This window comes from Mustela putorius, unplaced genomic scaffold, assembly GCF_011764305.1.
Source record: "Mustela putorius furo isolate JIRA1106 unplaced genomic scaffold, ASM1176430v1.1 tig00000835_pilon_pilon_pilon, whole genome shotgun sequence".
Classification (NCBI taxonomy): domain Eukaryota; kingdom Metazoa; phylum Chordata; class Mammalia; order Carnivora; family Mustelidae; genus Mustela; species Mustela putorius.
The window spans coordinates 6,145,500-6,155,978 of NW_025421492.1; the positions used below are offsets into that span (position 1 = coordinate 6,145,500).

The window sequence follows — 10,479 nt, forward strand, 5'->3', positions numbered from 1 at the left end:
GCATTCTCTAGGAAAAAGAGGACACGTGGATGCTTTGCAGGTTGTTGGACGGGCCCCAGAGGAAGTCGACCGGTGCAGCAATTAGAAGGTGACCGGTGTCCGCCGAGGGCCCGAGTATCCTGAATCTCCCTGGAGCACAACCTGGCAATGGATCCAAACTTGAGATCTATGAACTCTTCCCCAATAATTCCATCCTAGGAGTTTCTCCCAGGGCACGGCCATGGAGGAGTGTGAAGATGTGATTCCCGTCTCAGCAGGTAGAAAAGGGCTGCTGGGAACAATGTTTAACTGTTTAAGGAACGGGGTTAGTGGACCCCATGGGGGGATTTTGCAAAACAATGAAACACTGACTATGATGCAAATGTCAAAAGGGAGATGGTGACATAATTGCTGTAAGATGTGCATCCTCTATCCTAGGGTGAAAAGCGCAGGTAACAAAAAGGTATGTCTGTCGTCCCCTTTTTTTGAACAAACATGCACAGACGTAATGTTTTTCTCCATCTAGCAGGGCAAAGTCAACACCAAGATAACGCAGGGAGGGAGCCTCCTGCTGTGCTACTCCCTGCGGCTGTGTGGCCCCCCATGGGTATCCGGCCCCTTTCCCTCCACTCCTCTGCTGGTGAGTTGGGAGGGCAGCAGCTGGACCACCTCGAAGAGTTGTCAGGTGGAAGTGAGCAGGCAAAGTGAAATGACTTACAAGAGTAACTTTATGTCTTTGCTATTACTACAACAGATCATATTTTTAAATTTCCTTCTTTTTTTGAATCTCTACCTTCTTATTCTTCCAAAATAATATATATATATATATATATATATATATATATAATTATTCTTTTCCCCCCAAATTAGTATGAATATACATATATATATGTATATTCATACTAATTTGGGGGGAAAAGAATAATTATTGATGATGCTCAAGAAAATGACATTTGGTTTAGGAGCTACAGAATATTCTCCTGGGGTTCACATCTTTCAGAATGATATTGCTGGAGGACTTTGGGAAGAATTCCAATGGCCATTTGGATGTTGAGACCTTGAATTGAAAAGGTCTACTTTGGGGGTGCCTGGGTGGCTCAGCGGGTTAAAGCCTCTGCTTTCGACTCAGGTCATGATCCCAGCGTCCTGGGATCGAGCCCCGCATCGGGCTCTCTGCTCAGCAGGGAGCCTACTTCCTCCTCTCTCTCTCTCTTTGCCTGCCTCTCTGCCTACTTGTGATCTCTGTCTTTCAAAAAAAGAAAAAAAAAAAAAGTGGTCTACTTTGAAATTTACCACTGGCAAGTTCTTCTGAAACATGCTCAATTATTAGCAACTGAATTTTAGACACTCTGTTTTATTTTAACTGAGATCTATTTATTCAAAATACCAACATGGCTTTCCAAAGTCTGGAGGTCTACCTCATAGGGCCTTCAACTTACTTTAAAAACAAAGAAGATAATCTGGTTGTTATGTATTCTGGTTTCTAAACAATTTTGTAGTTCCGCTAAGAATCTTTTTCCCTCAAAAAAGCGAAGTTCTCATTTTTCTTCAAATTCAGAATAATCCTGTTTCATTCTGATTCAATAGCATATGCAGGACCTAGCATAATGTATACATATGGAAGATCTTCCTTGATCGTAAGAATGTATTTCCAGAGTAACTCGTATTTAGCATGGAATTGTTAATACATTTTTATTTCGTATTTTTAAATAGCATTATCAAAATTATTATATACTATACATTTTTAGAGACAGCATATGATTTAAAAATGCACATAACATCTCAAAACCTCAAGAAATGATTATAAATTATAGAAATTAATATAGAATTGATACATCTCCATCAAAAAAAAATCATACTGGTTACCTAGTGACCTATGAAAGGATTTGTTTCTAATGAATTAATCTTTCACTTTTCATTTGAGAGAACAAATGGAGTGATACGTAGAATTAATGCTTTATTTTCAATATAGAGTGAGTTGCATCCGAACCCGCCAGCCAATTGCATTTGGAAATTTGCCGTATAGTTGGGAGCAGTACTCCCAGCGTCTCTGTCTACCCATTTCCTTGCAGATTTGGACCAGAAGGTGTTTTTTGTGGCCATCATACAATGTATCTAAAAATGACTAGACGGTAATACTGAGCTGTTAAGAAGAGAAGAAATGCAGTGTGAAAACCTTTCCGAATCTAAATATTGTGGACACCCATTGTTACCGGGTGCTTCATAGGTTCCTCTGTCTGTACCCTCCTCCTCAACCCCAGGACACACACACATACACACACACACATGCTGTAACAAAGTCAGTTATCTTCTCTCTTCCTTGCTGACTTCAAGCCAACAGCAAGAACAGAATTTGCCTCTTATGTGTTGTGACTATCACAGTGCTTCACACATAAGCATTTGCAACGTGATACTAAATTCCTCAGGTCTTTCGTGTGAATGCTAAACCCCAAGCATCGTGCACTCTGCGTGGCTACTGTGACATCCTGTTCCTGGGTCTCACACTGGGACACCATCCCACCAACAGCTCTCAGGACTGAAACTGGGAAAGGACTGCCACTTACCATTGCCAAGGATGTGGTAAGGAATCTTGCCAGAAGGCCATGGACCTTGTATGACTTCACATGGGAACTAGAAGTAAGTAAAGGCAAAAAAGCCAGAAAATTAAATTCCTTTTTTTTTTTCATTTTATTTATAGCATGTCTTGGTTATTGGTGAGACTTTCAGCATCAAAATAGGGAAAAAAATTAAAACATTTCATTTGTGACTCAATTTCTCCCAGTACAAGGCAATGCTGATAGCCAAAGGTCAGAATTCCAGCATTTTCTCAATGCCTTTTATTTTTACTCCTTCTGCACTGACTTTGTCATTTTCAATACCTATTGAAGTAATTCAGCCCACCCAATTATTCTTTAACCAATTTCTATCAATGACCCCTCTCCAGTACGGCATGTGGGTTGCTGGCTATTAGCTTAATGTCGTACAATTAATATCTTCTCGGCATTCCTTCTTTATTCAACAAGTAGTACTGGTAAGGGCCAACCTATCTTTTAAAGGTAAACCTTGTCCAGTTAAACACAAGAATGAAATCACTATAGATCTATTATTTCTCGGAATAGAATATCTCCATTTGCATAAAATATTCTTCCTTTGACAAGTTGCCAGGAAGAAACACCTCATATCCATTCTTCACTGTGCTCTTTCTATGGCATTAAGAATAGAAGAAATTACCATGGTGGCCTTAAAACTATTATTCTCTCCCCTTCCACCTCCTGGCCCCTCCTGATTTACAATATCGCGCCTCTTTGAGAGCTCTGTCACTGAAATGCCCGGATAATGGACAAAGGGGAGCCTCTTACATACTGTAATTTCACACTAAGGAAACTGGTTCATAGGTTGGAATATTAGGGTCAAATGCAGAGCCTATCACCCTTGGGTTGGTTGAAAAATAATGGCTGGAGTCAAAATTTAAATAAAATTTAAATCTCAACAACTACATGATCTATACGCCTTAGGGACAAGTGGCTAGTAGACCAATCACATGCTTAAATACCAAAGGGAAAGAACACAGGTAGAGCGCTATCCTATTAGAAATAAGACGGCTGCTTGAGGGGTAAATGTCTTTTTTCAAATATAAGCATGCGAGGTAATGCTTCTAAGTGTGAGATGTATGGCCCATGAGGAAATGAGATCGTTGGCCATTCAGGAAGAAAGACGTCCTCGACCAATAGGCAAGTGTGGTGTTATTTGTCGATTCGACTGGTCCACAAGATGCCCAGATATTTGTTGGAACATGACAGGATGCATCTGGGAGGATATTTCTGGTTGAGATTGACATTGGAATACACACCGACACAAACACACACACAGACACACACATCCTACTGATTCTCTTTCTCTGGAGATCCCTGAGTCCAACAGTGTTTGGGGAGAAAGCTCGGACTGATCTCACACCTCTAAATGGAGAAGAAACCCCAATCACCTTGGCGCAAGGCATAATGCTCTCGGAAGAACGAGGGTCAGAGCAGCAGAAGAACAATCGATCAGAATTCTTGATGGTTTGGCCAGTGGTGCTATTTGGCTCCTGTCCATATGACACCCCCAAGGCTTAGATAACCTTTAAAACTCCCTATGCCTCTAACTTGGTTTGGAAATCTGTCCCACTGACCTTTAAACACTTGCCTGGGGCATGTTCGACTCTGACAGAGCCCCAGCAGAACAGAGCCCCTCGCCTGGGGTGTTTCCCGCCTCAGAAGGCGTGCAGCCCCTTCTCACCTGGACACTTCAATTCTAAAGATGAAACTATTAGGTGCACTTGTGCCAGGGGTCTCTTGAAATAAAGTTGTCATTTTCAATTACTCAGCCATGAGTCACAGCTTTTAAAAAAGGAAAAAGGGAGCTACCAACCCCAGTCGATTGGTTTCTATTCTATATTCCAATGTAATATAAGTGGTTCTCACTTTGCAAATGGGCCAAGGGTCTGCGTGCATATAGTCTAGCTGATCTTCAAATTCTAGCCCTTCTTTCTCCTTCATTGGCCAAGTTGGACAAGCTGTCTTACCCGCAGATTATTCATCTGTAAAAAGAGAGTGTATTAGGTTCCTGGACTTTTGGTAACAAAGGACCACAAATGTGGGCACCTTAAAAGCCACAGTCATTCCCTCCCTTCTAAAAGCCCGAAGTCCAAGAGCCACATGTGGGTAGTACGGTTGGTTCCTCATGGAGTTCTAAGGGTGAATCTGCTCCAGGACCCTCTCCAGCCTCCGGTGGTGGCCGGTAAACCTTGGTGTTCCCGGTTTACAGACGCATCACTATGTTCTCTGCCTCCGTGACGTCACTTGGCTGTCTTCTCCCTTGGGTCTCTATACTATATTCTTCCTCTCTTCTTATAGGGTTACCAGCCACATTGGGTTAGGGCCTATCCTAGCCCAGTACAACCTCAAATTAACCAAATAAGGTCATATTCTGAGGTTCCAGCAGTTAAGTCTTCAACCTTTTTTAGGGGACCCAAGTCAACCCGAAACGGGTGCAATCATTCCACTTGCCTAGGAGACCTGGGAGCACAGGGTGCCCAGCCCTGGCCCTCATGGGTGAGGGCTTCCAGTCCACACAGGATATTTTCTGACCCGAAAATCTCACAGTGGATTATAAGCTATGGCACACCAGTGTAGACTGCTATTTCCGGCTTCTGCATCAGGTTGCCAAGGAACATACCTCTATCTAGGGACATGAGACGACAGCTTCAAGGGGCAACTTCCTCCTGGCCTCTGTGGAATCATCTTACCTCGTGTGTCCAGAGGAAGATGATGGCCATCCTGCACAGGCCTGCAGTGTGGATCCCTCTACTTGCATTGTGGGAAATGCCACCTGCACCAGCTCACCTGTGCCATCCAGCAACACATCCTCTGAGCACAGGGGACACTGGTGATGGTGACAAGGTGGAGATGCTCGGGGGACACACATCACGCCATGTGGGTCTCCTTATTTCTGTCGTAGTATCACCTCCCCTTGCCTACATCCCTCTCGGCTTAGCCCGCTTTTTATTTCCTGAATAGTGCTGCCCACTACCTGACATGGGGTATACTTATATTTGGTTTTGTTTGTGCTTTTTCTACCCACCACAGACTGTAAGCCCCGCGAGACCAGGGGTTTTTATCTGTGTGACCCCTTGAGCACTTCTTGCCCCTGGGATAAGATGCACAAGTCAATGATCAAAGAAGAGAAAGGCAGGATGGATGGGAAGTGGACGAGGCTTTGCCTCATGCGTGCTGGTCAAGAATTCCAACCCAAGTGGTTCTGACGTGGGAGCCCATGTCCGGTGAGCAGCTCCGCCATCCGTGGGGCTGTCTGGCTATCTCTCAAGTCGTCCCCTTCCCCAGCCTTTGGACTTCAGGAACAGAGAGGAACCGCTACCAGGACGGGCAAGGCCTTCCTCTTCTCTTCACTTATCCGTGCCCCCACAACACTGCTGCTCTAGAAAACCCCATGACTTTCCTAGGACCCACATTTCTAGGGGGAAAAACAGCCCAGTCATCCATGATAGCTGATGTTTCTTGTCCAAATGTCAGAAAACATACGTATAATCTAACATCAGAGTTGGAGGAGAGACGAGAGATGATTTTCATCCAAACCCTCATGTAGCTGATACGTGTGTGGTCCTTCCGCACAGCTGCTTGAAACACAGACGAATATTTGATGCGCACTTTATTTTGTATTTTCTACGCTTGATTTTATATCTTTCCTTTCTCAGATTTATAAGACTTCTTTTTTCGTCTCCTGAAAGAATCAGAGAACTCTGCAGCAGACATCAGTTCCCATTACTGCACATTCCCCACACTGGTCATTACAATAAAACGCTGGATTATTTCTTGGTCACTTTATCCGGTTGAACCTATTTCAAGTAGCTCGGGTTCCTTTCATTATATTTAGGCTCAGGAACTATGGCACTTTGTTACTTTGTGGACCAACCTATCACTCTGCAAATACACTATTAGGAACAATTCCACAGAAACATCTGTCTCTGCTAGGGATGGCACCTTCTTGAGTGAATTATGATGGGTAAGCAGCGAGCGGCGCTGCCGGCAGAGGCTCGGACCTCGATGTTGGGTTCCCGACAGACTCACAGTTGTTGAAGGGGTCCCAGAAGTTGCGGGAATAAAATGTCTCCTAATAAGAGAGGAACCTGAGTCGGTCAAAAATGCAGCAGGGAGGGAGGTCCCTCCCCCCCAGAGTAGCCCCCAGGGCCCTTGTACCACGTGGTGGTGGGTGGCGAGCCCCACGGGGGTGGGCAGGTGCAGAATGACAGTTGGCGCACTTCCCGTAGGGAACGCAGGAGCACTCCAGGGGCCCCTTTCGGGAGGCTACACTGTGTCCTACAAGATCCCTGTGATGTCTCAGGAGAAAGAGTGGGAAATGCTGACCCCGGGACCCTGACGGCCCGGAGACAGCATCCCTGTCCTCCCGGCTCCGGGGACACTGCATGGCTCTGGGTGAGCCCCGGGCTGTCAGCACAAGCCTGGAAGGCCAGTGAGGCCAGACGGTGCGGCCAGATTTGTTGTTAGGAACACTCAGACTCTATATTTAATGTCTGGAGCTCACCATTCCTGCCATCTCGTGCACGCAGAGAAGTGGAGATTCCGACACACAGGAGGGTGGGTCGGTCCTTTTTAAAAATCTGGCCAGCTTGGCTAGGAAGGCCTGGCAAGCGGGAGCTGTGCCTCTGAGCCAGGCCCCCACACAACCCGCATCCCTGAGCACGGCTGCCTGCCAGCACGTTAGCAGCCTCTGGAGTGAGGCAGCAGCTCGGGCGCCCACAGCGGCCCGCACCCCACCTGCAGCCAGCGGCCTGGCTGTCAGAACCCCATTACCGGCTAACCACCTAAAACGCTCCTGTGGGAGGGGTGGTCCCCTCTCTCATGTCCACAGGCCCAGAAGGGCAGCGGGACGGCAGAGGGCAGAAATGGAAATGAGGGGAGAGAGCCTTAGAGAACAAGGGCCTGCTTGGCACCGGGCCCTGCTTTTCCCAGCAGCCAGTGCAGTCCTGGCAGGGGCTCCTGGCCAGGCTCCTTCCAGGCGGGCGGAGCAAACCTGCTCGGTCACCATGGCAACTGGGCTCCCTGGTTACCTCCAGGGGCAGGGGCCTGCCAGAAAGCAACATAGGCCCTGGGTGGGGCGTGGGCCCCGAGGGGCACCTCTGCACGAAGCCTTGACTTGGGGAAGATGGCCCCGAAAGTCTGGAAGGGCCCTTCGAAGCTGCCGGCCTTGGGGGTCGAGTCCGACCCCCTGGGGGCTGCTGGGCTGCACCAGATGGTTCCCTAGGGCCAGAGGAAGGGCCCAAAGTCCCAGCATGGAGGCCACCCACGAAGTGACTGGAAGATTCAGAAGTGATCCTTGCCACACCCGGAGAGCCCTTCTAGGAGCGGATCGCCGGTCGGGACCCTCCACGGAGAAGTCGGACGTCGCCTCAGCCGGACCGACCCAAACCTTCGGAGCCCTCTGCCTCCGCCGCCTTCCCTTCGGCCTGGCACCCCATCCTCTCTCGGCTAACCCCGCTGAGCCTCCCCCTGTCGCCTGTCCTCTCTCCTGCCCCTTCTCCCCCTCTCCCTCCTCCTACATCCAGCCTCTCCGGCTCTCTCTCCCTCCCCCTTCTTCCCTCCCCCTTCCCCCACTTTCCCTCTCCACTTCCTCCCCTCCCCCTGCCCCCCCCCGCCCCTCCTCCCTCTACGCTTGCCCCTCCCCCTCGGTACAGATGGCACGCTGGCAGGTTGGCTCAGGCACAGTTTCCTCTCAGTGTAACTCCTGAAGGAACCAGGGAACGAGCACTTCCACATTCCAGAAGGATCTTTTAACGGTCTTCAATCTTTGCCAGTTCATTTCCTGTTATTGAAAAGAAAGAAAGAAAGAAAGAAAGAAAGAAGAAAGAAAGAAAGAAAGAAAGAAAGAAAAAGAAAGAAAGAAAGAAAGAGAAAGGAAATGGGAACAAACAAACAAACCTGCACAGCCCAGAAACCAGAGCGCCGCTGGTGCTCCCGCGGAGGGCTTCTGGTGTTCTGCCTGTGTCGGTGCTGGGGACGCGGGCTCTGGGCCACCTCCATGGCGAATGCTGTGTCCGGAGAAAGTGAGAGAGACGATTACCCACGGAGCGCAGACAGGCGCAGATTGCGGTTCACCGCGCATCACGCCTGTTACTGGGGACACCTTCTCAGCATAGAGTTGCTGTCAGGGTTGGCACCTGTTACCCCGAGAACAGCCTGCCCGCCATCGGGGTGATTGCGAGGAGCAGCTCTGGGCGCGGCCTTCTTGCTGGAGGAAACTTCCCTGAGGCTGTCGGGAAGGTCACCTGGGGCTTTCACGCCAACGCTGGGACCTCCTGACTGCCAAGCTCGACTCCCAAACAGCCTGTGCCCTCCATGCCTCCCAAGGTCCGGGTGAGCAAACTTTTGGGGGTCCCCGCGGGGCTGCCAGGGCCACCACGCCGGCCGGGCACCATGCAAGCTCCGGGCTAAGGTCTGCCCCGGGAAAGCCGGGTCCCTGGCTCGTCTCCGTGCCGTGTGGGACAGCTCTGCAGGGAGAGAGAGCTCAGAGCACCAGGGTGAATCACCAGATTTCTTAGGCCAGGATTCATTTCAGGGGCGTCCGAGGGCAACAGCAGATCACAAACAGACTTTCTGGGAAACGAAGTGATGTTAAAACGGTGCCATTTTGTACCCTTGAAAGACGCAGGGAGACGCCTCGGATGTGCCTTCTGGGCCAAAGCCTCCGGTTGGGCCGAGCCGGAATAAAGGGAATTGGGCGCTTCTACATAGAACTGGGAAGCCGCCCACTCACCCTTTTAGCAGAAGTGCCAGGAGGATTAATCCTTAATGTTTATGAAACGATCTGAAGAGAAAAGTCATTACTCATAAATGCTGAATATTATTAAGGATTTGGATAACAATATCAAGACAAATATAAAGTATGAGATCCGAAGTGTCACGTGTCTGCTACAGCCGTCAGGAGCAACCTCCGGGTACGTGCGTGCGGGACTGGGAGACCAGCGGGTCACTGGGGTTCCTTTGGGGCCGTTCGGACAGCCGACGTGCTTGACTCTAGAAAATCATTCAAGACTCCTTACTACACAAGGATATTGAATTACACGGGCTTAGATGACTTCCGTGAAGCTTGTTTTCTAGGGATCTCTGAGATGGTCTCATAGGCTCTTCAGGCCATTAATAAAAGGGACACTGATGCTCGAGGACCTGACATCTCCCGATAGAGACTCAGCTCTCTTTACACTTGTAAGACTTCTTACGTGCAAAGACCTCAAAGCAACACACCGGGTGTGGTGAAATGAACCCCTGTCCACTTCCATTAAATGCAGCATAAGCAAATGGAAAATGCATTGTTCTTCTCTTTTCAGAACATAAGCTCTAACTAACATTTTATCAACTTTTAGGGCCAATTTTTTTCTTTTATCAAAGGGTAATAAGTAGGTGGTTATGACTACAAAATTGATTAGAAACATTACCATAGAATTTATTAAATGCAAATAGATCACCCCGAATTGAAGTGAGTTTGCAACTTTCAAAGTTGCTTATGGCAAAGCCCTCTCATCCGCCCACGTCTGCATTAGTCCTATTTTACTGATAAAGAATGACGTGTCAAAGTTACGCGGGGCTATCCCTTGGTACGGTTACAAAGTTAGTGGCTCAGGGCACCCCGTGGCACAATGGGTTAAGCATCCAACTCTTCATTTCAGTTCAGGTCATGATCTCAGGGTCTTGAGATTGAGCCCCATGCTGGGCTCTGTGCTCAGCTCGGAGGCTGCTTGAGCTTCTCTCTCTCCCTCTGTCCCTCCTCTCTTCTCTCGCTCCCTCTCCCCCTTTCTAAAAAAGTAAATACGTAAATAAAACTTTAAAAAAGTTAGTGGCTCACTGGGAACAAATGGCTTGAGCCAGTTGCAAAGTAGAAGCACGAAGAACAGAAGTGAAGAAAGATGAGTTCGCTTGCAGACGTGTATGT

At 48.2% G+C, this 10,479-nt stretch overlaps 1 long non-coding RNA gene across 2 annotated transcripts; it reads right to left on the reverse strand.

Moving 5' to 3' along the window:
* Nucleotides 1-1,812: 1,812 nt before the first annotated feature.
* On the reverse strand, nucleotides 1,813-8,999 carry LOC101693996. Of its 2 annotated transcripts, XR_006608190.1 has the most exons (5): nucleotides 8,711-8,999; nucleotides 8,472-8,581; nucleotides 4,440-6,645; nucleotides 2,544-2,610; nucleotides 1,813-2,122 (listed from the first exon to the last, which is right to left on the reverse strand). It is a non-coding gene; the product is annotated as an uncharacterized LOC101693996 (long non-coding RNA). The 2 variants fall into 2 exon arrangements; XR_001178352.2 differs by having other exon boundaries at nucleotides 8,472-8,999.
* Between the last annotated feature and the right edge of the window lie 1,480 nt (nucleotides 9,000-10,479).